Source organism: Sapajus apella, unplaced genomic scaffold, assembly GCF_009761245.1.
Source record: "Sapajus apella isolate SASKATOON/1434 unplaced genomic scaffold, GSC_monkey_1.0 scaffold117, whole genome shotgun sequence".
NCBI classification, from domain to species: Eukaryota; Metazoa; Chordata; class Mammalia; order Primates; family Cebidae; genus Sapajus; species Sapajus apella.
Window position 1 is genome coordinate 5,361,812 of NW_022437057.1, and position 23,381 is coordinate 5,385,192.

General features: G+C 50.5%; 1 protein-coding gene across 4 annotated transcripts in view; it reads left to right on the forward strand.

Moving 5' to 3' along the window:
* The window catches only part of CPLX2 (complexin 2), an 80,838-nt gene that overhangs the window by 50,107 nt on the left and 7,350 nt on the right, over positions 1-23,381 (forward strand). Inside the window, exon 1 of one of the 4 annotated variants that reach the window (XM_032260394.1) lies at positions 21,957-22,296. The exons of 2 other annotated variants lie outside the window; for them this stretch is intronic. The gene's annotated coding sequence lies outside the window, so the exon portion shown is untranslated. Of the gene's footprint in view, positions 1-21,956; positions 22,789-23,381 lie in introns of those variants that run through there. One more of the 4 variants, XM_032260396.1, reaches the window with a different exon arrangement.

Below are 23,381 nucleotides of genomic sequence, written 5' to 3' on the forward strand. Positions count from 1 at the left end.
AAAGACTTGACCTTGAGAGCATCTCAGCGTGGCTGGGGAGATAACAAGCAGAGACTCTCCCTGAGCACGTGGGTGCTACTGTGCTGGACAGGGGACCACAATGACTGTGGGAAGCCTCATCAGGGAGAGAAGGGGAAAGGCTCCTGGAGTGAAGCCCTCTGCCACAGGTCCTGTTTGGAGTCATCATGGGATAAGCCAGGCTTTGGAGCTGGACTCACCTGAGCATGCCTCTCAACGTTATAAGTCCCCTGCTGTATGAGCCTGTATGTCCCCCGCCTGACTCCATCTCCCCATGGAAGCACCTTCCTTGCCTTGCTTCCTCCGTTGGGGTCATGGCATGTGAAAAGCACCAGGTGGGCTCTCAGCAATTAATATTTGAGGAAGGGTGAGTCCCTTCCTCAAGTATTAATGGAATTGTCCCTTTGGGGGATTGGCCGTGTGACACTAAGCACGAGAAGCATGGTTTTGCATACCATCTGTTTCCCACTGAATCAGGGGCTCCCTGTGCTCCAAAGGGGTCGCATACACAGATGTCATCTTTGGAATGACACAGCGGGCCACACTACTGCATCAAGGCACATCAGTGCAATGGTGTGGCCAAGTCAGGAACCTGCTGTTGATGCTGATTAAAATACTGGAGTTTTTTTTTTCACCAAAGTGACAGGGTTTTTTAAAAAAATTTGTTTTGTTTTTTAGCAAATTAGAGCTAATTCAAAGATTTCCCTGTAACCACGTCACACTCAGAATGATCTAGCATCAGCCAGATATGGGGCCCTCGGGTGAGAGGTCTCCCACGCAGGGGGCAAGCGAGGGGGAGGTATTTGGGCTGTGCCTTGAAGAAAAGGAAGGGCTGGATGTATGGAAAACGCAAGTCTGGCAGGAGGATGTGTGGGTGGGAGACAGGCAGGAAAGCTGCAGCAGGCGCAGGGAGCCTCCACAGGTTCTTTTTGGCTGGCCAGAGCAGACAAGGGCCGCAGTGGAAAGGACCTTGACCGCTAAGGTCAAGGTCTAGTCTAGACTCTGACCAACACACCAGCACTTCCTTGGAACACTCCCTTGATGTTCCACATCAAAAGGTGCATGATCAAATATGTTCTAGAAATGCCACGTGCTGTGTCGCCCCTCAGAGAAATCATTATCCTCAATAGCACAGTAAAGCCCCTGAGAAGTCCTGCAGGGGGCGGATATCTGTTTAATTTCACTTAGCCCAGGAATCCCCACTCATTTGACTAAGGGCACCCTATATCTGCAACATCCACTTTGAAAAATGCCACCATAGAAAGGGGTGAATTGCTGAACAGGGCCAGAGTGATGTGCTCAGAGCTGAGCTCACAGAGGAGGTGTGAGTCAGAACCAGGTGAAGATGGGGCTGAGGGAGCCAGGCTGAGGCAGAGACACAGCTAGGAGGCTGTGTGTGGTACAGAGTGAGGCTGGGAAGGCCCGAGGAACCAGAGGCAGGAGGGAGGCGGTGGGGCAGAGAAGCAAGATATCGCATGGGGTGAGTAGTCGGACTTGGCATCCGAGCAGACCAGTGATTTGAACTTGAGGAACCGCAGAGATGGTAGAGCCACTGCCTAAGGCGGTTCTGGTGAGAGATGAGAGAGTGAGTTCAGGGCGTTTTGCATGTAAGGAGCCTGTGGGCAGGTGGCTGTACCTTGCTGGAGACTTTCCTGTCTCTTCAGAGTTACCCTCAGGTTGAAAGATGGCCCCCTTTGGTTTGAGCTGGGGAACCCCTTAATGAAACACACCAGCACCATTCATTCATTCCTCCAGTAAACAGCTGTCAGGTCCAGCTGGGGCCAGGTTGAAGTGTCGGGACACTGGCATGGAAACGAGGGCCATGGTGAAGCCTGCACAAAGCCCCAGTGAGGCTGTGACTGAGTGCCCAGGGCAGGTGCCATGTGTCTTGGGTCACCAATAGTCACACAAGGAGAAAGGATATCCCAGGCAGAGGCACGTGGAGCTTGAGGTGTTGAAAAGGGTGTAGAGAAGAAACATGTGACTGGAGGGAGATTCCATCACAAGAAGTCACTTCATGGCCCGGGCCTCAGCTTTCCCATCTGTGAAATGGGTGTAACAACCTCCACTGCAAGGCCCACAGAGTAATGGCTGAAGAAGCTCCCTCACCCACACTCCAGGCCCCACCAGGCCTTGTGCCAACCACGGGGGCCACCAAGACGAATGAGTCTCTAGACGAAGATGGGCTTCTTCATGCCACGGGCACAGGATATCTGCTTTTTGCCCTCCAGGGTTTAGGAGGCGGTTATTGCTGGGATCAGTGCCAGGACTCGCCTCAGCTCCCAGGAACTGGGTTCCAGATGTGTGCATCCGGCAGCCGCGCTTCGGTCCTGGCTTGAGTGTGAGGTTCCGTGGGCTGCTAGAGAAGAGGCAGATGTATTTTGACAAGCCTGCCACAGCTTCTGCAGCACCCTGAGTCAAAATAAGCCCTTCTCTTGGGCAGCCCCTGGGACGGGCTATTTCTGCACCATGTTTCTTTTTTCCACACAGGGGGCTGAGCAGCAATGATTCCAGCTAAAAACAGAAGCTGCCCTAGCTGGAGCCCACAATATTCCCCTCAATGACAGAAACCTCAGCGCGCAGCCTGTCATGAACTCAGAAAGTCTTTCGTGTGGGCTCGAACTCAGATAATTTCCCCTGAGGGTAGGCAGTCCAACCCCAGGAACACTCTGATAGCCTTCCAACCCCAGATGGTTACAAATAATAAAAATAAGTCCTTACATGAATATGAAACTTGACCAACGACAAACTATTTTCTTGCCCCTACAGTCACTTGTTGAGGGGGTTCTATTATTCCCATTTTAACGATGAGCAAACTGAGGTTTAGAGAGTTGACTTGCCTCTGGAAAGATAGAAGGGAGAAGATTTGAGCCTATAGCTGTCAAACTGTCTTGGTAGAAAGAAAGAGCCTGCAAGAGAGAAGAAGGAATTGAGGCAGAGGTGGCTTCAAACAGTTTCTCAGTTTGACCAGATCAGCACCCAAGGGATGGCGTTCTTGCTTTCTGTGCCGGGGACCACGCAAAGGCACGTTCACACACTGCATCTCACTTAATCTTCTGAACAGCCCTGGAAATGGTGATTGCTGTCACTTTTTTCTGGGTAGGGAAACTGAGGATCAGAGAGACAAAGTGTCTTCTTCCCATTTGGCTACAATAAACGCAGGTTTAACCTGAGGTCTCGTGCATCCGGCAACCAAGCAGAAAAGTCCTTTGCCTCCCTGGCTGAAAGAGCTGAGGCCAAGGACCAGCTAGGTGGGACGGGAAGTAAGGCTGGCCCCAGAGAAAGCAGCGCCGGCAGGTGAAGATGTCTCCTGGGGTTTTCCTGGGAAGCATCGGCATCTCCGTGACTGCAGGTGGTTCTGTAGGGACCACTCTCAATAGCAAGTCATATGGTGAGGAATTGATGCCTGTGTTTCAGTTTTCCTTCGATACTTCAGTTGTGTCTGTGAGAAAGTCTCAGTGCACCCTCAACACCCTCTAGTGTTAACCCCCTCCCTGTCCATGACCAGAGGGCTAGCCTCGGACTGAGGGCCCAGGCCCCACCGCGTGAAGCCAGACAGTACGCGGGTTTCCTTTTCACTGCGTTCATGTGCATCATTACCTTCTGTTAATAGCAAGTGATGCTGGTTTTCTGGTCTAAAGTGCCCACATGAGGTTTCTTTTTTAAATAAATGCAACGAAGTGTTTTATTTCTGCAAGTGTATGAATGAGAGAGAAATGTTAAGTAAATAGCATCGGTGGTTTGGAGATGTGGCCAATGCTCTGGAGGTGCTACTCTACCAGTCAAGCCGGGACACGCTGGCTCCTCACCCCTGGGCGAGCCCTGGCCGCAGCCTCACATGGTGCCCCTGGAAACAGCTGTGAGGACCCCTGAGAAACTGACCCCAGCGCGCCTCGTCAGAGAGCCGCCCAGCATCTCGTCTTTCAGGCTTGTACAGAAGCTGTCCGGAGCTCCAGGCCTCAGCCCTACCCCATCATCTGCTGAACAAGCCGGGCATGGGGTCTTCTTTGTCTCTGAGCCCCAGTGCCAGGGCAGGCCCCCACAGCCTTGCTGACAAATGTCTGCGTACTGTGGCCTGAGATACAAGGGAGAGAAGGGGGAGGAGAGTCTCTCGGAGGTAAAATTATGAGAATAGCAACTTGAACCCATGAGGCGAGACAGTACAAAGTCAGCAACTGTCTGCACCAGCCCCTTCTCTCACGGACATCCAAATTCAAGCCCTTCTTGTGACATATGGGAAAGGAAGGTTCTGGAACCACACAGCCAGAGCACAGATCTCAGCGGCCTCTGACTACTGATGGCCTTGAGAGAGCAGCTGCCCTTTCCTCCCCTGCTTCCCCTGCTGTGGAGTGCACTGTGGATCCCCACTAGGTCTGTTGAGAAGTCCCCTGAGTTCATGCAGGTAAAGAACTTACAGCAGCCGTGGCCCACGTCTTGCACTCATGCATGGTACCTGTTCCTCCATGTCAGGCACTGGCTAGCAATTCCCAGGTGTTATCTCAAGCCTGGCATCAGCCTGGCAAGGTGGGCTCAGAGAGGTGCAGTGCCTTGCCTCAGATCACACAGCCAGGAAGTGCTGAGGCGGAGTAGGAGCCCAAGGCTCTCCTGCTTCATGCCTGGTGCCCTGTCCCCAGCACCCCCGAGCTCCTACCCACATGTCCTTGTCCTGAGGCCTCCACTCCTCACAGCTCCTCCTTCCCTTGACCAGCTCTTTTCTCCTTTTATCTTCCACAATGAGAATTCTTTTCCTTTTGACCAGGAACAGCCAGGCCTTCATTTGCTGGGTCAGTCTTAAAGCTGCCCGCTGATCTCAGCCTTTCTGCCACCCTTGCTGCCTTCCATCCCAGCCTAGTTTCCTCCATAAAGTCATTGGGGAAGCTAAGATTCTTGACGGCATGAGACAGAACCCTAACTCAAACTGGGGAAGCACAGAGAGTCCACATAAACTCTCTGAGCCTCAGTTTGCCCTTAAGTGTAATGGGGTCATAAAAGTACATAAAAGTACATCAAAAAGTTGATGTCAGGGTGAAAGGAGGCAGAGGTGCATGTCAAAGCCTTAAGCACTGTGCCTGGCAGGTGATAAGCACTCATGATCAGCATGCTATTTGTATTACTATTATTGTTATTACCGCTATTCAAGGGATGAGGGTCAGAGACACTGCCCCATCTTCAAAGAACTCACTGTTAAGAAGGAAAAGCATACATATGTATACAAAGATAAGTAAACATCCCAAGATCACAGTAGCCTATGATACAGCACAGCCAGAGGGAAATTTGCAGTGTCAGAGTGACACAGCACTGCAGTCAAACAGGTGTACCATGATCCAGCACCACAGTGGGAGCGAAAAATTACACAATCCATTCATTCCGCAAACATTCACCAGGTGCCCACCACGGGCCAGGCGCCGTGCCAAGGCATCGGGGCTGCAACAATGGCGAGATAGACGTCATCTCTGCCCCTGGGGGACTCCCACCCAGCAGAAGAGATAAACCCAGAACAAATAATTATCGAAGTTCAGTGGAGCTCAGAAGAAAAATTATATTAGGCCATAAAACATCTGCCAGAAAACAGAGCTTAGTCTGAGGGTGTAGCCAGCAAGGCTTCTTTCCTGAAGAAGTGGAGATTAAAGGGCATGAGAGTCGGCAGGGAGAGCAGCTGGATGAGACCTGGAGAGTATTACACATGATATTTAGGGGTGACATCTGCCTTCTACCATAAGGCAGAGCAGTCGAGGCTCAGTCCAGAGTTGAAATGTGTAGGGTCTAATCCCAGCTCTACCACGTGCTAGCTGTGACCACTCAGCCAATATAATGCAGCTCTCTTAGCCCTAATTGTTTCATCTGCATAATGATCATGATGTCAGCACCTCACTGGATTAGGTGAAATAACAAATGTGAACTACTTAGCACAATACTAGTCAATCCTATTTTAGATGCAAGTAATAGAAAAACAAATATAAATGGTTTAAAGGCAAAGGAGTTGTATTTGTTTACGTAACTGAAAAATTCAAGGGTAGATCTTTGGATTTCAGGAAGGGCTTGATCCAGGAGCTCACACAATGTCACCGAGGTTCAGTCTCTCTCGATTAGTGCCTCTTCTGGTATGGCTTTCCTTTGGGGCAGGCTCTTTCCACACTGTGACCCTGCAGCTCTGGGCTCATCCTTTCCTGACTCAGTAAGTCCAACAGAAAGAGAGGTTTTCTAGTATTTGCAGGATGAGTCCCAGGATTGGTTCTCATTGGGCCATCTTGGATCACATGTTCATCCCTAAATCCTAGGCCCTTGGCTTACACTCCATGCACGGTATCTGTTCCTCCATGTCAGGCACTGGCAAGCAATTCCCAAGTGTTATCTCAAGCCTGGCATCAGCCTGGCAAAGTGGGCTCATAGAGATGCAGTGCCTTGCCCTAGATCACACAGCCAGGAAGTGCTGAGGCTGGGTAGGAGCCCGGGCTCTCCAGCTTCGTGCCTGGTGCCCTCAGTTACATGTCAATCTCTAGAGTTGAGGGAAAGAAGATTTAATTCCATCCAAACCATATGGCCAGAGAATGAGGAAGAGTGGTTTCTCAAGGGAATATTAATGTGCTGTACAGAAGAAAGGCTACCAGAGAAAACAGGACAACCTATGTCTACCATAGCAACCACACAGAGACACAGGGTGACGATGGACAGTGCAGAATAATCCCTCAGTGCCACCTCATCCTACCCTCAGCCATGGAGTGAGCCTCATCTCCCATTCAGACATCCTGGTGCCAGGACAGAGAGGTTAAGAGAGCAAATTCTGGGACTAGACAGCTTAGATGCAAACGCGCCATAGCACCTTCTAGCTGTGTGACCTTGGCAAGTTTCCTGAGCTCTCCCTGCCTCTCTCCTTCTCTGTAAAATGGGCATAACAATAGTATTTACCTCGTAAGGTGTTGGTGCGGCTGAGATGAGGTAACACAAATAAAGCTCATGTAAACTCATTTTCATTAAGCACCCAACTGTGTGCCTCACGCTCAGCTGAGACTTCCATGTAGTCCTCATCTAATCTTCATCACAGACATGAGTTTTTGGACCCCTGCACTTCTGATGAGGAAACTGAGGCTCAGAGAGGTGCAGTGACTTGCCTACAGTCACCCAGCTAGTGAATGGCTGAGCTGGAGCCTGGTCCCAGGCTTTCCAATGCAACATCTGAGCTCCCGCCACGCTCCGCACGGAGCCAAGCCGGGGAATCTGACAACCCAGCAGCCCAAGTGGAAAGAGAGAGCAGGTTTCCAAGGAGAAGGAGGAGAGGTGTTGGGAACATGCAGTTATTTACAGGATGCCGTGTGGGCTGCTGCATGCGAGAGGGAGCCGTCCTGAGGTGAGGAGGGAGCGGGAGAGGCTGGGTCCTCAGTTTCCTCATCTAGAGCCAGAGATGATGATGGCAGCCCCTCACCAAGAGTGGGCCGATGAAAGGGCACAGCAAATGTGCAGGGCCTGGGCACGGAGGATTCTCAGGAAGGTGAGGGAGTGGGGGAGGGGAGGACCAGCTGGGGTGTGATTAGATGGCTGTTGTCTTCATCAGTAGAACCAGAGCCTGACCCAAGGACCGTGGGCCTCAGCTTTCCCAGAAGTGAGGAAGGAACCTGCCTGGATCCTTCACTGCAGGCCTCGGTTCTCCAAAAATGGCAAATCGCTAAGGAAACTGAGCTGGCAAACGCAGTCAGAGAATTTAGGACTAGGGACCCAAGAATTGAACTAAGGACTCATGGCAGATTCTACCTGCTTTTTAAAACCTCTCAAGGGCCCCATCTGAGTCTGATGGCATCCAGGCCTCTCACTAGGGCAGATGAGGCCCCAAACAATCTGGGACTCCATTCCTATCACATTCCCTGCCACCTGGGCTCTATTCCATCCGGGAACAAGCTGAGCTCCATCCCAGCTCAGGGGAGCGTCCTTCAGGCCACACTTTCTGCCCCAGATCTTCAGCATGGGCCTCATCCAATTGTTCAGGTCAAGCTCAGATGTCACCTCCAGGAGTCTTTCTGGGACATCCCTGCCCTGTCTTTCTTTCTCAGAAAGAAAACTGGTTTTCTCTGTACAGCACTCACCACTCGAATTATCTTTCCATTCACATATGCTCCTTGACTTACAATGGGCTTGTGTCCCAATAACCCCATCATAAGTTGAATATATTGTAAGTTGAAAATGCATTTAATACACTGAAACTACTGAGCATCATGGCTGAACCTAGCCTACCTTAAATATACTCAGACACTTACATTAGCTTAGTTGTGCAAAATCAACTACCACAAAGCTACTTTATAATCAAGCGTTGGATATCTCATGTAATGTATTGAATGCTGTACTGAAAGTGAAAAACAGAATGGTTGTATGGGTTCTCGAGGTATGGATTCTACTGAATGTGTATTGCTTTCACACCATTATAAACTCAAAAAAATCATAAGTTGAACCATTGTAAGCCGTTGTAACTGTTAATTGCCTGTCCACTCCCACCAGAAACATCCCATTAGGCAGGGCCCTCCGCTGCCTTATTCACCCTGTAATCCAGCTCAGAGACATGCCTGGCCCAGAGCAGGTGCTCAGGGAACAGTGTTAAGTGAATACGGAGGCGCTGGTCTCTGCTGGGCAGGGGCACGATGGTTGATTCCAGCTGCTGGTTGCTGCGTGCCTCCCAGTGCCACAGCCTATGTGTACACTGTCTCAGCCCAACAATGTGCCTGGAAGGAAAGTGTCAATATCCCACTTTGCCAATGAGGGAGCTTAGGCTCAGAGAGGAAAGTTGACTTGCACAGAGTCACACAGTGAGGGCGTGGCAAAGTCTGGATACAAACCCAATGCCCCTTCCTGCCACTCCCTGGGGAAAAAAGCTCTGAAGAACAGTACGTAATAAGAAGTGAGAGAACCCCTTTGGGGAGATCTTCCTGGAGCCCCAAAGTGCTCAATACTAAGAACTGGGAGTCGTGAGCTGGTACCTGTGGTGGAGATGACCAGAGCACACCCATACCTGGCTTACCTCTCTTCTGAGCACAGATGACACCACTCTTCCCAGCGCCTTGCAGCAGGCAGGCCCAAGGCACTAGGCCTGGCCAATGAACGGTGAACAGAAGTGTGGCAATCTGTGAATCCACAAAGATCCTGGCAGGGAGCATGGACCACCCCATCCGGCCCATTTGAGGAGAGCTACGTCAAGGCATGGGCAGGGTGAACAGATCCCACAAGTATGGCGCAGCTCTTGGGGGCCAGTGTCAGTGGGGAGCCTGAGGGGCAAGAAAGGAGCAGTTGCCAAGCCTAGAGAGGGTACAAGCAGGAAATGTACACAATAAGTTACAACAAATGCATCCCAATGACAAAATGACACCCTGATGGGGCCGAAGCATGGAAGGAACCTGTGAAGTTACAAGTCCTTCACAAGTGGGCTGCAAAATGCAAAAAAGCTTCCGACTTCAGCTGAGAGGCACTCTCTGACGGTGCTCTTTTCCTTGCCTCTAATCCCTGCCAGTACCTCTTTGATAAAACCCAGGAAAGCCAAAGCCTGTTGATTGATCTATGTGCAGCAGCCTCCTGGGCATAGGGCAGTGGGGGAAGGGGGAGGGCAGAACTGGAGGAAGATACAGAAGCTAGCTTGAAGCATCATTCTCCAGCATGGAAACCTTGGTGGCACACGGCTCCCTCTTGTACCACAGAAGCCACATGTTATGATGGCATCACAAAATGATGGAGCCTGTATGAGCCTCACCAGCCCAGCACAGTGTCCCTCCTCCAACTACAGCCTGGCACACTCTGATCATCAGAGTGCGAACCAAAACAAAACATAGCGAAATCAACAACAAGCTAAGGAGACACATCGGAGAGGCTATTGCAAAGAAAACAAGCATCTCTGGAAAATATTTGAAACTTGATGACTTGGAATCAAAAGGCGTAGCCAGAGCAGAGAGGTTTTGAAATTATGCAGTCCAAAAAACACCCTGAAAGTCACCTGGGGAAGGCCTGTGGGACTGAGAATAAGAGGTCTTTCAAATGCATCAAATGGAAAGAGGCCAGATAAAGAACCGGCAACGTGCTTAATGATCACAGCTCTGAGATGAAAAAGAGACATCTAGAAGATCTGAGGAAGCCTCAGTCCCAGTCCCAGCTGAGGAGGACCTCAGGGAAATCCCAGCACCCAAATGGTCTCTTGGAAGTAGGGGCACCAAAGGCACTGCTCTTGCAGGCAAACGTTCCAACTCCAATTGACAAACTAGATGCAGACAAATTGCCAGAAACAGATGGCACCCGCCCAAGAATGCTGATGCCACTCAAGGGTGAAATTGCAGAGCTGTTGGCCAAAAATATGTGCATCTTTGAGGGGTTGTGGAGATAAGAACTGGGATCTGTGGATATGATGTTTGGACTTTGGCAAATCTTTAAGCAATCACTACCATTGTGAGCTCCTTCTCTTTCAGTCAATGTGACCATGGGGACCAGCTTGTGTAGGTCAAGATGCAGCTTAGAGATAAAGGATAATCAACTTCTTCTTGGAATGCGAGAATATTAACTGGTGGGACTTCCCAGGATCCGGACCTGCCTGATGAGAAGTTTTCTGAAGTAGGGAACAGACACACAGCTCCAAAGTTACAGATTCCAGCAGGTCCCTTCCAGGTGGCTGAGACAGAAACCTAACTCTACTTCAAATGAAGTAGAAAGGCAGCATTTATTGGCTCACATAACTGAAAAATGCATGAGCAGAAAAAGCTTCAAGGCACATCAGGACCTGGGCCCTCAAACACTGTCATCAGGAATTTGTCTCCTGCCCTTCTCTCAGCTGTGTGTTTCTCTGCATTGGCATTGCCCTTGGGCAGGCCCTTCCCGGGTGGTGGCAAACCAGTCACCAGCTCCTCAGGCCCACATTCTGCCAGCCCTGCTAATCCTATAGAAAGAGCCTCCTTTTGTTAGGCACTGTAGCTCATGCCTGTAATCTCAGCACTTTGGGAGGCCAAGGCAGGAGGATCACTTGAGCCCAGGAGTTCAAAACCAGGCTGTAGCCCCAGCTACTGGGGAGGCTGAAGCAGAGGCTCTCTTGATCCCAGGAGGTTGAGGCTACAGTGAGCCATGATTGTGCCATTGCTCTCCAGCTTCTGTCTCTTTAAAAAAAGAAAGAAAAGAAAAGAAAAGAAAAGAAAGAACAGTCTTTTTCCCATTGGTTCCAGCTAAAGTCCCAGGGCTGACTCTCATTGGCTGAGCTATGTCACTTGCCATCCTAGAGCCAATCACCATGGCCAGACAGCTATCCAGCACTCTAATTAGCTGGCTATAGATCTAATGCCCACCCACGGCAGTGGGACATAGAGTCACCCCATCCAAACCACAAAGACTGAGGGTAGAAGAAGAAAGGAACTCCAAGCAACACCAGACAGGTCAATTATCACCACAGTAAATTACACCAGAAACATCCCAATGACAAAATGCCATGGTTGTAGGGCCAGTGCATGGAAGGAACTCATGGGGTTATATCTGTGGGCAAGAAATTAAAAAAAAAAAAAAAGCCTATAGAAGGGGCAAGTGCAAGATTTCAACAAGGACGCCAGAGCTATTATTACTCTCTGTGGTCCAGAAAGTGGCCTCAGTCTGCAAATCCTGCTCCTGAGAAGGGAGACCTCAAAGCCCATGGGCCAGGACAAGCTATTTCAACCCCAAGTAGGTGGGGGCAATGCCAGGCCTGTATTCTACCTCTGGAAATATTCATTGACAATCCACAATCAAAAAAGGCTTGGGCTTGATGTTGGGGATTCAGGGACGAGCAAGGCATGCCCCTACCCTCAAGCAGCTTAAGATCCAGCAGCAGGAGACAACCAAAGAGAAAAAAAGGAAAACAGGCACCCGGAGGTGTGGTGGGCTCTGCAGCCGGGAGCGCTATGTGGGAAAGAGTCGGGGTAAACAGGTTGACAAAGGAAGTGGAAGTCAGATCAAGGGGGGCCCTAGTGGGTTTGGACTCAATGCTGCAGGTCATGGTGAGTCCTCAAAGGCCTTTTAGCACAGGAGTGACCAAGCAGGGCGAAGCTTCACCACCTTAATGGAGCCAGATAAAGGCCCAGTGGAGAGTCACAGAGAGGATCAAAAGGCTGGCAACAGGCCTGGGAGGGAGACGGCAGAGGAAAGGCTGGGAAGCTGAAAGTGGGGGAAGCCTTAATCAAAGTCAGGCAGGGGAGCACAGCTGCTTGCTGATGCTGGACCCAGGTGGGGACAGAGCGGCCCTGTGAAGTCAAAGAGAATGTTGCTTTGTTCAACTTCCACCGGGAAAGGTGAATGTGGCACACACACACCACAATGTCATTTATATAACCATGACCCCCTCAAGAAGGAGTGTAGGCTGGAAACCGGAACTAAGTCACCGACAAACAGGTTTCGGTGCGGTCCTGAATAACAATCACAAAGGAAGGCAGAGGGTCACCTGGGTGTCTGGGGATGCTCCTTAATCATTCATTAAACAACCACTTCCTGAGGGCCTGTTTTGGGCCTGGCCTTTCTCTGGGCTCTGAGCCCTGAAGCCGGCATGCTCCTGCCTTATTCTGCCATAGCCCAGTGCCTGCTGAGAGCACCCTGCCCCTGAGTATGTTTGCTCGAGCAGTGTCCACGTCTCCTACTGGAAGAGACAGAAATTTGTGTATTTTCTCACCATGTATCCTCAGCAACAAGAAGAGTCCTGGCACACAGTAGATGCTCAGTACGTGTTTGCTAAGTAAAGGACTCCTTCCTCTTCGGTGAGTCCCATCCTCCAAGAGCTCACAATCCAGTGGGGAAGTCAGCCAAGAAAGCGACCGTAGGTATAAAGCTTAGTGCTACAATGAAGGGGTCCACATGGACGCATGAAAGAAACCCCGGTTCCGTCCTATTTCCCAAATTGGGTTTTTTTAATGCTCTAGCTGAGCCATGAGGGTCAAAGCAAAGGCTTGCCAAGTGCACTGAGCAGACAAAGGCAATCCACCCAGAGCAAACAGCACAGGCAAAAGCTCAGAAACATGGCTGAGGTTGTGGCGTGTCCAAGAACTGTAAGTCATTTGGTGTTGATGGGGCACAAGTGGCTACTATGAGGCTGCAGAAAGCCGCCAGGGTCTGATCATGGAGGGCCTTCAAGGCCAGTTTAAAGGGCTTGGATTTTATACTGAAGGCAATGGGAAGACATTAAAGGATTTTATGCTGGTGAGGATCCTTTTGATTTCAAGTAAACAAACAAACAAAAAGCAAAACTTCAAGTGGCTTTAAACAACAAACAAAGAGAAGAGACAAAAGTAGAAGCCCCAGAATGGAGTCTCTCTGGCCCTCTCGGCTCATGTGACTTCGATTGATCTCTGGGTCCAGGAGGACCAGATGTGCTGATCAGTCCAGCCCAGGTCATGTGATCCACCACCCATGGATCCAAATGAAATACACAGGTGGGCTCCTCCCAAGCCGACTCCACGTGAGGGAGGAGTTGGCCAAAAAGCTGTGACCACAGCGTGTTTTAAGGAGAGGAGTGATGCAGTCAGATCTGTGTTTTAGAAAGTTTCAATTCTCCTACAGGTCTGGAAGCCAGTTAGAAAGTAAAGGAGAAGGTGAGAGCAGAGGCAGGTGTGGTGGTCGGAGGCTGCTGGTGAGAGCATGGCTGAGCCACGCTGATTGGTAGTGAGCAAAGGCCTGCCCCGGAGGGAATTTCTTAGGTAAGTCCTTAGGGCGCAGCTCTGAGTCCTGACCTTCAGCTCCATCACTTTTGATCACCTTGAGACCTAGAACGTCCAGCCCAATCAAGGACCAGCCTATGATGAGGTCCCCATGTAGGGTACCCTAGCAGGATGATCCAAACTCTGGGACCAGTTGCCCTGAAGCTGTAGACTCAGGCTTAGCTTCTAGAAACCCCCAATCTCCCTCAGGAAATGTGGCCACCTGCAGAGACACACCAAGTTCAGATGCTGTTGCTGCTGCTTCTTGGCGGTGTTACCCTGAACAAGGGCTTAACCTCTCTGAGTCTGAATATCCTTATCTGAATATAAAGCGGAGGTAATGATATTTAAGGTAACGGAGGCGAGAGCCTTGGGATTAAATCAGATAAAGATTATGAATCACCTTCCCCTGCGAGACGCTCAGTCAATGAAAATCCCTTCCTCTTCTGCCCTTTAAGCTTTTCCCTGGCTTCATCTTCCCAAAACCTCTCTAACCCTTTGCTTGTTTGCCAAATAAAAGGGGGTTTTGTTTTATTTTGTTTTTCTGCCAGAAAGAAACAACTGGAGGTGGAGTGGCCCAGAGCAGCCATTTTTAGATTTGTGGGTGGAAAACTCTTCCTGTTCTTGGGCCTGAAGTCTATGTCCCCTCTTGACTTTCATCAGACAGTTCCCATTTGGGGGCAGAAATATTCTAGGCCCCAATGTGCAGGAGAGGAAGGGAGGAAGCCAAGAAAGGGGGCAAAAGAAGAACGATCTCCCCCATTTTCCTCTAAGCTTTAAATTCTTTCTTTTTCATTCCAACTTAAATACATGCAGGGAGATTATGAGGCATAGTTCTTTGACCAAGACGATCATAAAACGAGGTTTTGTCTAATGGTCGCTGAGCCCTGAACTCCAGAAGAAAATACTATGCCTTGCCTGGGTGTTGGAGAGAAAGAGAGAATTAATATTTGCTGAGGCTATGCTGCTGTTTCCTAAGCAGTGTTTGATTAGAGCCACACAACCACCCTAGGAGGTAGAAATCACTCCCCATTTCACCAATGGGGACACAGTCTCAGGGAGAAGTCACACATCAGGGTCACATGGGAAGGGGCAGAGGACTAGTGAGATTTAACTCCCTGTCTCTGCGTGGCCAGTGTCTGTGGCTGTCACCACCATGAAACCTCTGAGATGACTTGGGTGGCCCCAGAGCTTTCGTGCATCAGGAGCAGGGGGTGCCAGCCACCCCTGCCCCTTCCCTGCTTTCAGCCTCCAATTCCATCTGGCTTGCAAGCTGTGTGTGTTTGATTCTCCTCCTCAGAGCTCTCTCTTCACTGAGACTGCACTTAACATGTTGTATGGTCATCGACTATTTGCCGGCATCTGTCTCCTGCTTGCTTCCAAGTGCTTCGAATCAGAGTCTAGGATCTGGAGAGTGTGAACTGGTCCGTGTGTTAGCGCTCACTTTGTTCCACAGTGACAGCATTTGCATCTCACTGTGGAACAAAGTCGGGGAGAGAAACTCCAAAACTTCTTGTACACTTCTGCCTGGGAGAGCTCTTGGGGTGCTGTAGGCCCTCTGCACATGTTAGATAAGAGAATGAGTGAGTGAAAAATACCTGCTACATAGGGTTGTCGGGATTATGTCATGGATATCAACCTTTTAAGCACATGTCTTAAAGGTTTGATATTCATGACATAAGCCCGACAACCCTACGTAAGTATACGGCTTAAGGGTTGATATCCATAACGTTCCTAAAGCAATGTTTGGCATACAGGGTGTTTAGGATGTGTGGAGCTGCGTGCTGAGTTATACCTAAAAAAGAACACTTACCTAGGAGTGAGAAGTTTCATTAACTTGTTGTGTGACCTTGAGAAAATCCTTTCCCCTTTCTCAGCCTCTGTCTCCCCATTTGGACACTGGGTTAGATGACCAGAAAGTTATCTTTTCATTACTGGTTTTTTAATGTGTGTCCCATTGTCTCCCTCATCCAACCCTCCCCCAACCACACACACACACACACACACACACACACACACACACACGCTCGTCTATTAATCTCCACTGCCCCTTGGCACTCTCTCTCTCTTTCATTTCCTTGACCAGAGGCCCCATAAGCTTATTAACCTCTGTTGTCCATGTTCCTCCAATATTCCTGCTTTAACAAAACAGCAACAATGTCCTTTTGAATTGACTTTTATCAACGAGCAAGATCTGTTTTGTGGGCCAGAGTGTGCTGGTTCTAAATGGAAAGTAGAAGTCATTTCCACCTCACTTACTCCATAAATGCAGGGTTCTGCCGGCTGCCTCTGCACCAAGATGGAAAGAACATCTATCTTCACAAATGTAGGCGACACCGTAGAGGCAGCCCTTCAAGGGACAAGGGAAAAAAAGCTTTCCATTCCAAAAGGAACAGGAAGGCTGGAAACTAAAAATTCCTCCTAGAACAGGAACAAAATCACACTCCAGGGTCACTTCCAACTTCACAATTCTTGACACTGAGATTCATAGAATTTAAGATTCTAAAGTTGTGAGTGAATGTATAATTAGTCGATTTGAAGCTTCTATGAATCCTCAAATATTCTACGGTTCCATGATCCAGTTTTTCTATAAGATGAGGGTCCAGGATCTTATGATTCTCTGACTTGATTGACCCAGGGTAAGGTTTTTTCAACCAGTGGATGAGTCAGAAACACCTGGGGAGCTGGGCAAAAGATGCAAATTCCTGGGCTTTCATAGCAGAGATTTTGGTTTGCGCCACGTGGGATGAAGCACAAGAATCTGCAATTTTTTAACAAGTCCCCCACTCCAGTGGTTCTGAGTAGGAGTGGGCTACTCTTTGACATATAGTGTTGTAGGGAGCCTATAATTCTGCGATTCTAAATGTGATTCTAAAATGGTCTTTTGCATGATTCTAGTATCCTGCAATAACTGTTATTCTATTTCCCTGTGGCTAAGAAGGTTCTAATGTGTAAAAACTGTCTTTCCAAGCATGAGTTTCGCAGGTGGAGAGGAAAAGGGACCAAGCTTCCTGAGGGTGGACAGACACTCAGGAAGGGCACCCTCTTGAGAGCAAGGAAAGCAAACTTTGATGCTACACAGATTGTCCCTGGGCAAGTCCGGATCTGGGACTCAGAAATGAGGTTGTTTGGTTGGGGTCATTGGCTGGCTGTAGCGAGAGGCCATCAGAGAAGAGTTCTTGATGGACAGGGACATCCAAACACATCTTAAAGAGTTGAAAGGACTGAGGTTGGAGGAAGGGAGATAGAAGTCATAAATGAGAGCTAGAAAAAGAACCAGATGCAAGAGGGGAAAGATTTGTTACCAGAACATTCTTCCTTTGATAGGATGGGGGGCAAGGGGACCGCAGACTGGTATGCAAACATGAAAATGCAAGGTTTCAGGAAAGCACCGGATGAGAAGGAGCTAACCATGTGAAGAAATCTAGGGGTACAGTGTGGGCTGGAAGAGGACTGCTTTGACATGCTAATGAGTGCCTGAATCTGAGAGGTGGGACAGGATGAAGGCTCATGCGGAGGACCTCTGAGGAGGTGCTGGGCAGATGCTGGGTTGGGAGAGAGGCTCTGAGTTAGGGACAGGGCTTTGGGATATGGAGGAGCTCCCCAGGGGAATTTTCACAGGGACTTCATGCACCACCAATGAGTCAGAGTTCAGATGTTGAGCCTGGTACCCTCTTTCTGTGAAACAAAAGTGAAGAATGAACCCAGGTGGCATGGTTTCTGCCTGTAATCCCAGAGCTTTGAGAGGCTAAGGCAGGATTGCTTGAAGCCAGGAGTTCGAGACTAGCCTGAGCAACATAGTGAGACCTTGTCTCCACTGAAAATGAAAACTAAAAATCAGCAGGCTTGGTGGTGCACTCCTGCAGTCCCAACTACTCAAGAGGCTGAGGTGGATCACTTGAGCTCAGGATTTTAGGGCTATGATTGTACCACTGCACTCTAGCCTGGGCAACAGAACAAGACCTTGTATCTAAAAAAATAAAATAAGAATGAAGGGTGCTGGGGCTTCTGCAGCTTCCCAGGTGGGATAGGAGCCAGCAAGTTGGTATAATCAGGGCCCTTCTGGTGGGGGCAGAATATATAAGGAGGGGTCAGTCACTCTCTATGACATATTTTGCCTGCATACCTGCCCAGTGGTAATGACACATTCGTGGCTGTACACACACACACCTTTACTGCCCTACACAGTAGCAGTGACACATGTTCCAGCCCACTGTGACACACTCATACCTGCAATCTTACCACTGATGGTTACACAGCATGACACCATTTCATACTGATGGTAACACCCTGTCACCTGGGGCATCCCTGGTTGACAGCAGCACTTAGACATACACCAATATACAGAAATGGTGACATGTCTCCAGAGTCTTTGTGCCTGGCACAGTCTATTTAAATGGTGCCCCCTGTGGTTGTGCAGTATACAACCTGCACAGCTGTATGTGGTGCTCTTGCCTTACAGCTAAATGCTCAAGCAATGCCACTGACTTACTCTCTGCTAACAACACCCCACTTAGGTCTATACCATCACACACCAACAACACACTCACACCAGTCACTTTCCATTGGGAGGGAAACACCACCACACACTGAGAGTCACAGACCCACGCCTGCCCTGACACACACTGATGATGACACACAGTGCCTGTGTCACTGCACAAGAGTGCTGCCACTCTCCCACACTGCCGGACACGGAAATACACAATTGCACACTTATGGGTTCACTCTCACATTGTGCCATTCCATGTTGAAGGAGGCAGACTGGGACCCTCACAGTGATGGCGTCGGGCCATTGTCAGTGACAAGAGGGAAGGCACTCATCAGATGAGCGAGGTGGCCTAGAGCCCTTCTCTGTGTACCACCCCCGCAGTTCTGTTTCCTCGGGCACATGGCCAACCTCCCAAATCAAGACCAACTCTGCCCCTCCAGGCTCACACTAGAATGACAGGATGTGAAGTCAGTGTCTGGAGCATTTCAATGTCTCCCTGCACCCACCAGTGTAACTCCCAGCAAGCTCAGGACCAGTCAGCGAGCTCCAGATCAGAGCTGGTGCCTGGCATTTCCTAGACACCCCCTCACCTCCCACATGGCATCCAGGATGCCCTCTGGTCTGAGGCAATTGCCGGGAAGAAATGGGCTGACCTTTGGACAGGTGCTTTATGCAAGTTTTCTCACTGATCATCGCATTTATGTTCTGTGGCAGTTGTCATTCCTCACACATTGTTCCGCAGTCCTTACACAAAGTACTAACATTAGCTCTCTTGATTGGCTTCCTACTGAACATTCAAGGCATATACCTATCATCTTACAAATCTGTTCAAATCTGGACCCCTCCTCCTGCCCCAAGGGCACATAAATAAAAGTGGAAATTCAGCTCCAGCCAGGATAAGTCACCTGAAGCAGAGCCACATCTATATTTTACCTACCAGGTGACTCTTAGAAGCTGTCTACAGAGCAGGCTCAGCAAGGACTTGCACTGGGCCTGTTTGCACTCCCGCGGGATTAGAGATGCAGGAGATAAAGGAAATGCTGGCAACCCACATGACATAGGACCCCAATCTGGGTGTGAATTCGTGGCAGGTTTTTTTTTTCTTTTAGTGAGAAACTGGAGAACAGGGAAGACTATAAATGCCAATGCAAAAAAAAAAAATCTGCAGAGCAAAAGTTACATTTCCATAGGCTGTGGGATGTGTCAGGAGAAAAGCAGCCCCACGTACTGGAAGGACCACAGAACTCAGTGTCAGGCAAGCCTGGTCTGGAACTCTAGCTCTGCCAAAGACTCATTTTATCTCCCTGGGCCTCAACTTTCCCATCTTGAACATAAACACTTGTATAAATTAAATGAGAAAATGTAAATTATATAAAGCACCAAGGTTGACACCTGAGACATAATAAAAACTCAAATATTCACTATTATTAGTAGTATTTTAATCATTAGGAAATGGTTATCATATTCAGCAACTTTTTCAATAAAAGCAGGGCATCTGGGTAGCATGTCAGGGCTGGTAACACTGAATAGGGATCAGGTACTCATCTGTTCATCATCTTTCTTTAATGTTTAAAGTGTCATGATTTATCCCCTCATTGCTCAACAAAATGAAGTCACCAAAACTTGGCTGAGCTGCCTTCCTATTCACCAATAAGATTTTCTGTAGCGAGACACAGTTCGTGTCAGCTTAGGCAGTTTTTTATAGACTCAAAGATGCTTGGGTTCAAGAAGGGCTTTGGCCATCACCTGGACCATCCTCCCACCCACCTGCCATCTTCCAGAGATGGAGAACCCACAACCCCACATGGGGCAGTCCATGCTATGGCTGGACAGCTCCGATGGAGAGCAGATTCTTCCTCTCAGAGCTTCTGCCTGCTTTCTTTACCTTTCCCCCATTGCCCTAATTCTATCGCCAGCAATAGAAAAAGCAATAGTACTACTCTTCCCCTGCCACAGTTATTCATCCATTCAAGCACTTCCTTAGCACCTACTTTGCCAGGCACGTTACTAAGTGGGGGAATTATAAATTAAGCAGGAATTGCCAGCCCTTCAAGGGCTAATGCCCACTCAGTGTTCTTTCTTCCAGGTGAAAGGTCCTCAAATCCTCCAACTTTCCCTCATTTGACCTGATTTCCAGATGCCCACCAACAAATAAAGCCCCTTCTCGAGCCTGACATACTCAAGCTTCTCAAAGTCCATCGTAACGTGTGGTTCCCAGAACTGAGCTCAGCATTTTCCCTAACCCTCAGCTGAATTTGTAGCCCAGCTCAGTTGACTTCCATGTCAAAAGCAACATCAGTTGTGGAAAAACCCCAATTGTAACCAGAGTGCTGCCAGCCAGGTCCTATTTACTGAGCATGTTCTTGAAGCACATGAAGAAAGAGGGGACGAGGAGGACTGTGACTCTTGAAATGACATGATGTCAGATCTCTATGCTCAGAACTCCCCTCAGGCAAACTTTGAGCTTTGCATTAGTGGAAAGTCTAAGTCACTCTAATCAAAGAGCCTCCCTGCCACTGCCATCCTCCTCTGAGCATCTGCCCTAGGAAAGGGAAGAAAAATAAAGAATAAGCATTCTATGCTGATGGCCCAACACAGCGCTCACCATGGAATGCAGCCCTAAAGGAGGGGCCTTCCTCACACAAAGCCTATAAGGGAATAACAGACATAGGCTTCAGAAGGTGATTCTCCAGGTGCCGAGGATGGGTTTACCAGTGTCCTCTGACTTGCAGGGGCTTTCTCACTTTAAGGCCTCTGCTGTGATCGTGTGTGAAGGGATAAGTTCCCTGTCATTGGAACAAAATCACATCTCTGCAGCTCTTGTTGCCCCTTCCTTGGAAAGAAGACATCCTCTTAGAAGCAGAAGTCATCTCCACCCTGACATACCCTGATGAATGTATAAACTCCTGCAGATCTTTCAAAGGCCTCGTGCAAGGCCCTTCCTTTCTGAAGCCATTTTCCTACACATCGAGCTGGATTAAAGGGAGCAATTGGGAGCCAAAAGATGGCAGGCAGAATAAAGAGGCTCATTAGGAGAGAGTAATAAAACAAAAACAGGAGTGCAAGGGGAAGAGGAAAGGCTGGGGCTGGGAGCAGATGTTGCGCTGCCTTTTGGAAGTCCTTTTTCTTTCCTGGGCATAGGAGGAAAAGAAATGACCTTCTAGAATAAATTTTGCCAGAGGAGTTCTTATTTTTCACAGGATATCAGATCTCAGAGGGATTGGTGAATGGCTTGCCTAAGGTCCACTGCAGTTTTGCAGCAGTCTCCTCTCTCTGGGTGCACAGTGGAGGTTCCTGACCCACTGTCAGGGTCTTGCCCACACACTCCATCAGTGTTTCCTGAGTGCTCCTGTGGCCGGGCACTGTTCTAGGGGACTGCAAAGATTACCTTGCCATGGTCCAGTCCTGAAGTTGCTCACAGGCAAGAGGCAAGCCAGCAGGTGGAATGGAGGTCGCTGAGGCAAGGGCTTGTCTAGGTGGCAGGAGCCCCACGGAGTGTGACCACTCTGCCTGGAGAAACCAAGGAGGGCTTTCCCAAGGAGGCAAACTTTGAACTTTGCTTTAAAGAACCCTTCTTCCACTCCCTGCCCCCACCACTCCTCAGGAGCAGCAAGCCTGTGGGCCTGGAGCTGTGACTGGGATGTTTGGCTGCAGGGAGACAGCAGGGGGGTCTGCAAGGGGGAGGAGAACCGTGTAAGGTGGGGGAGGGAAGGGTGGAGAGCGAGAAAAGTGGAGGGAGAAGGAGGGAGAAAGGAGGGAGAAGGAGATGGGGAGGGAGGGGGAGAGGAAGAGAAGGAGGGGACAAGGGGGGAGGGACGGAGGGAGGGAGGGAGGAGGGAGGGACGGAGGGAGGGAGGGAGGGAGAGATAGAAGGAGGGAGGGAGGGAGGGAGGGAGGGAGAGAGAGAGATTTGAATTTCCCATCTGGGAGGGGAGCGGTAGCACGTCAGGGCCCGGCTGAGGGGCGTGATTGGAGGGCGCCTTCGGCAGCCGCCAGCGGCAGGAGCCGCGGCCCCAGCTCGCCTGGCGGAGTTGCACGCGGCGGCAGGAGCTGGAATAGCAGAAGGAACCGCCTCGTGGAGTCGGGCCGGAGCCCTGCAGTGGCTCAGACTGTTGCAGGGACCTCCAGGTCGGTGCTGGCCGAGGGCCGGGAGGGCGGAGCCGGGCTGTGGGCAACAGGGTCCCAGCTCTCGCCTCGGGGCCTCGGGGTAACTCGGGAAGCTGGGGAGCACGGCTTTCGTGGGGACAGCTCCCCAAGGCTGCCTGGGCGCCGGATGGGGACCGAGTGGCGGTAGCGGGCACACTCCCGAGAGCGCTCTCCGTGGTGCTGGAAGGACAGCTCCCTGCGAGGGGCTGCAAGCAGGCGGCTGCCAACCGAGGGGAGGCGTGGGCCCGAGCCGGAGACCCCGGGCAGAGTCCGAACGGCCGGGCTCCCGAAGCCAGGACCGCCCAGGCTGCGGCGGGAGACTCAAGTCTGAACCCAGAGAACAACTTTGAGCTCTCGGGGGTGGGGGACGTCGATCTAATCTACTTCTGGCTGTGCTTAACCAGGAGCCTGCCGGAGCACGCTTAGCCTGGGAGGAGGGAGCCGCCCCCGAGGGGTACAGCTAGTGCTCCCGGAGTGAGTCAGAGGGCGGCGGCAGGGGGGCGGACAGACCGCAGGTGGAGGGGAGGAGAACGTAAACGTCCACAGGGGATGGGGGCCAAGGGGACTATTCGTCCCTTCTCGGAGGAGCCGCAGCTTGGGCAGCTCACGTTCGTAGCCTGGGGTCTTCGGGATCTGTCCCTTCTGTGCCCTCGCTCTCGTCGGCCCCACTCTGCCCCCTCCCCCAGCAAAGTTTGAAACCGGGCCGGGTCTTGGGGTTGAAGGTATGTGTGTTCGGGGAAGGGACGCTCTCCGTAGCCCACCGGAAGCTCCCGGGCAGAGCTGCTGGGTGTGTGGGTCTCCGCGGGGGTCGAGAGAGGGGCGCCGGGGTTCCTGTCCTCTCTTCTGACGGGAAAACGGGAACCCCCGGCCACTTCCGCTTTTCAGCCGGAGCTGGCTCCCTACCTCCTCCCATCCTCCGCTGCCCCTCCCCTCCCCCATGCTTCTCCCATCCCGGGCCGCGGGGTGGGGACGGAGCAGGGGGAGGGGGTGGAGTGACATCTCCCGTCTCTGCCAGTGCCTTTGGCGTAGGGTCCCCTGCCAGAAGCAAATGAGTGTTGAATTGAGTT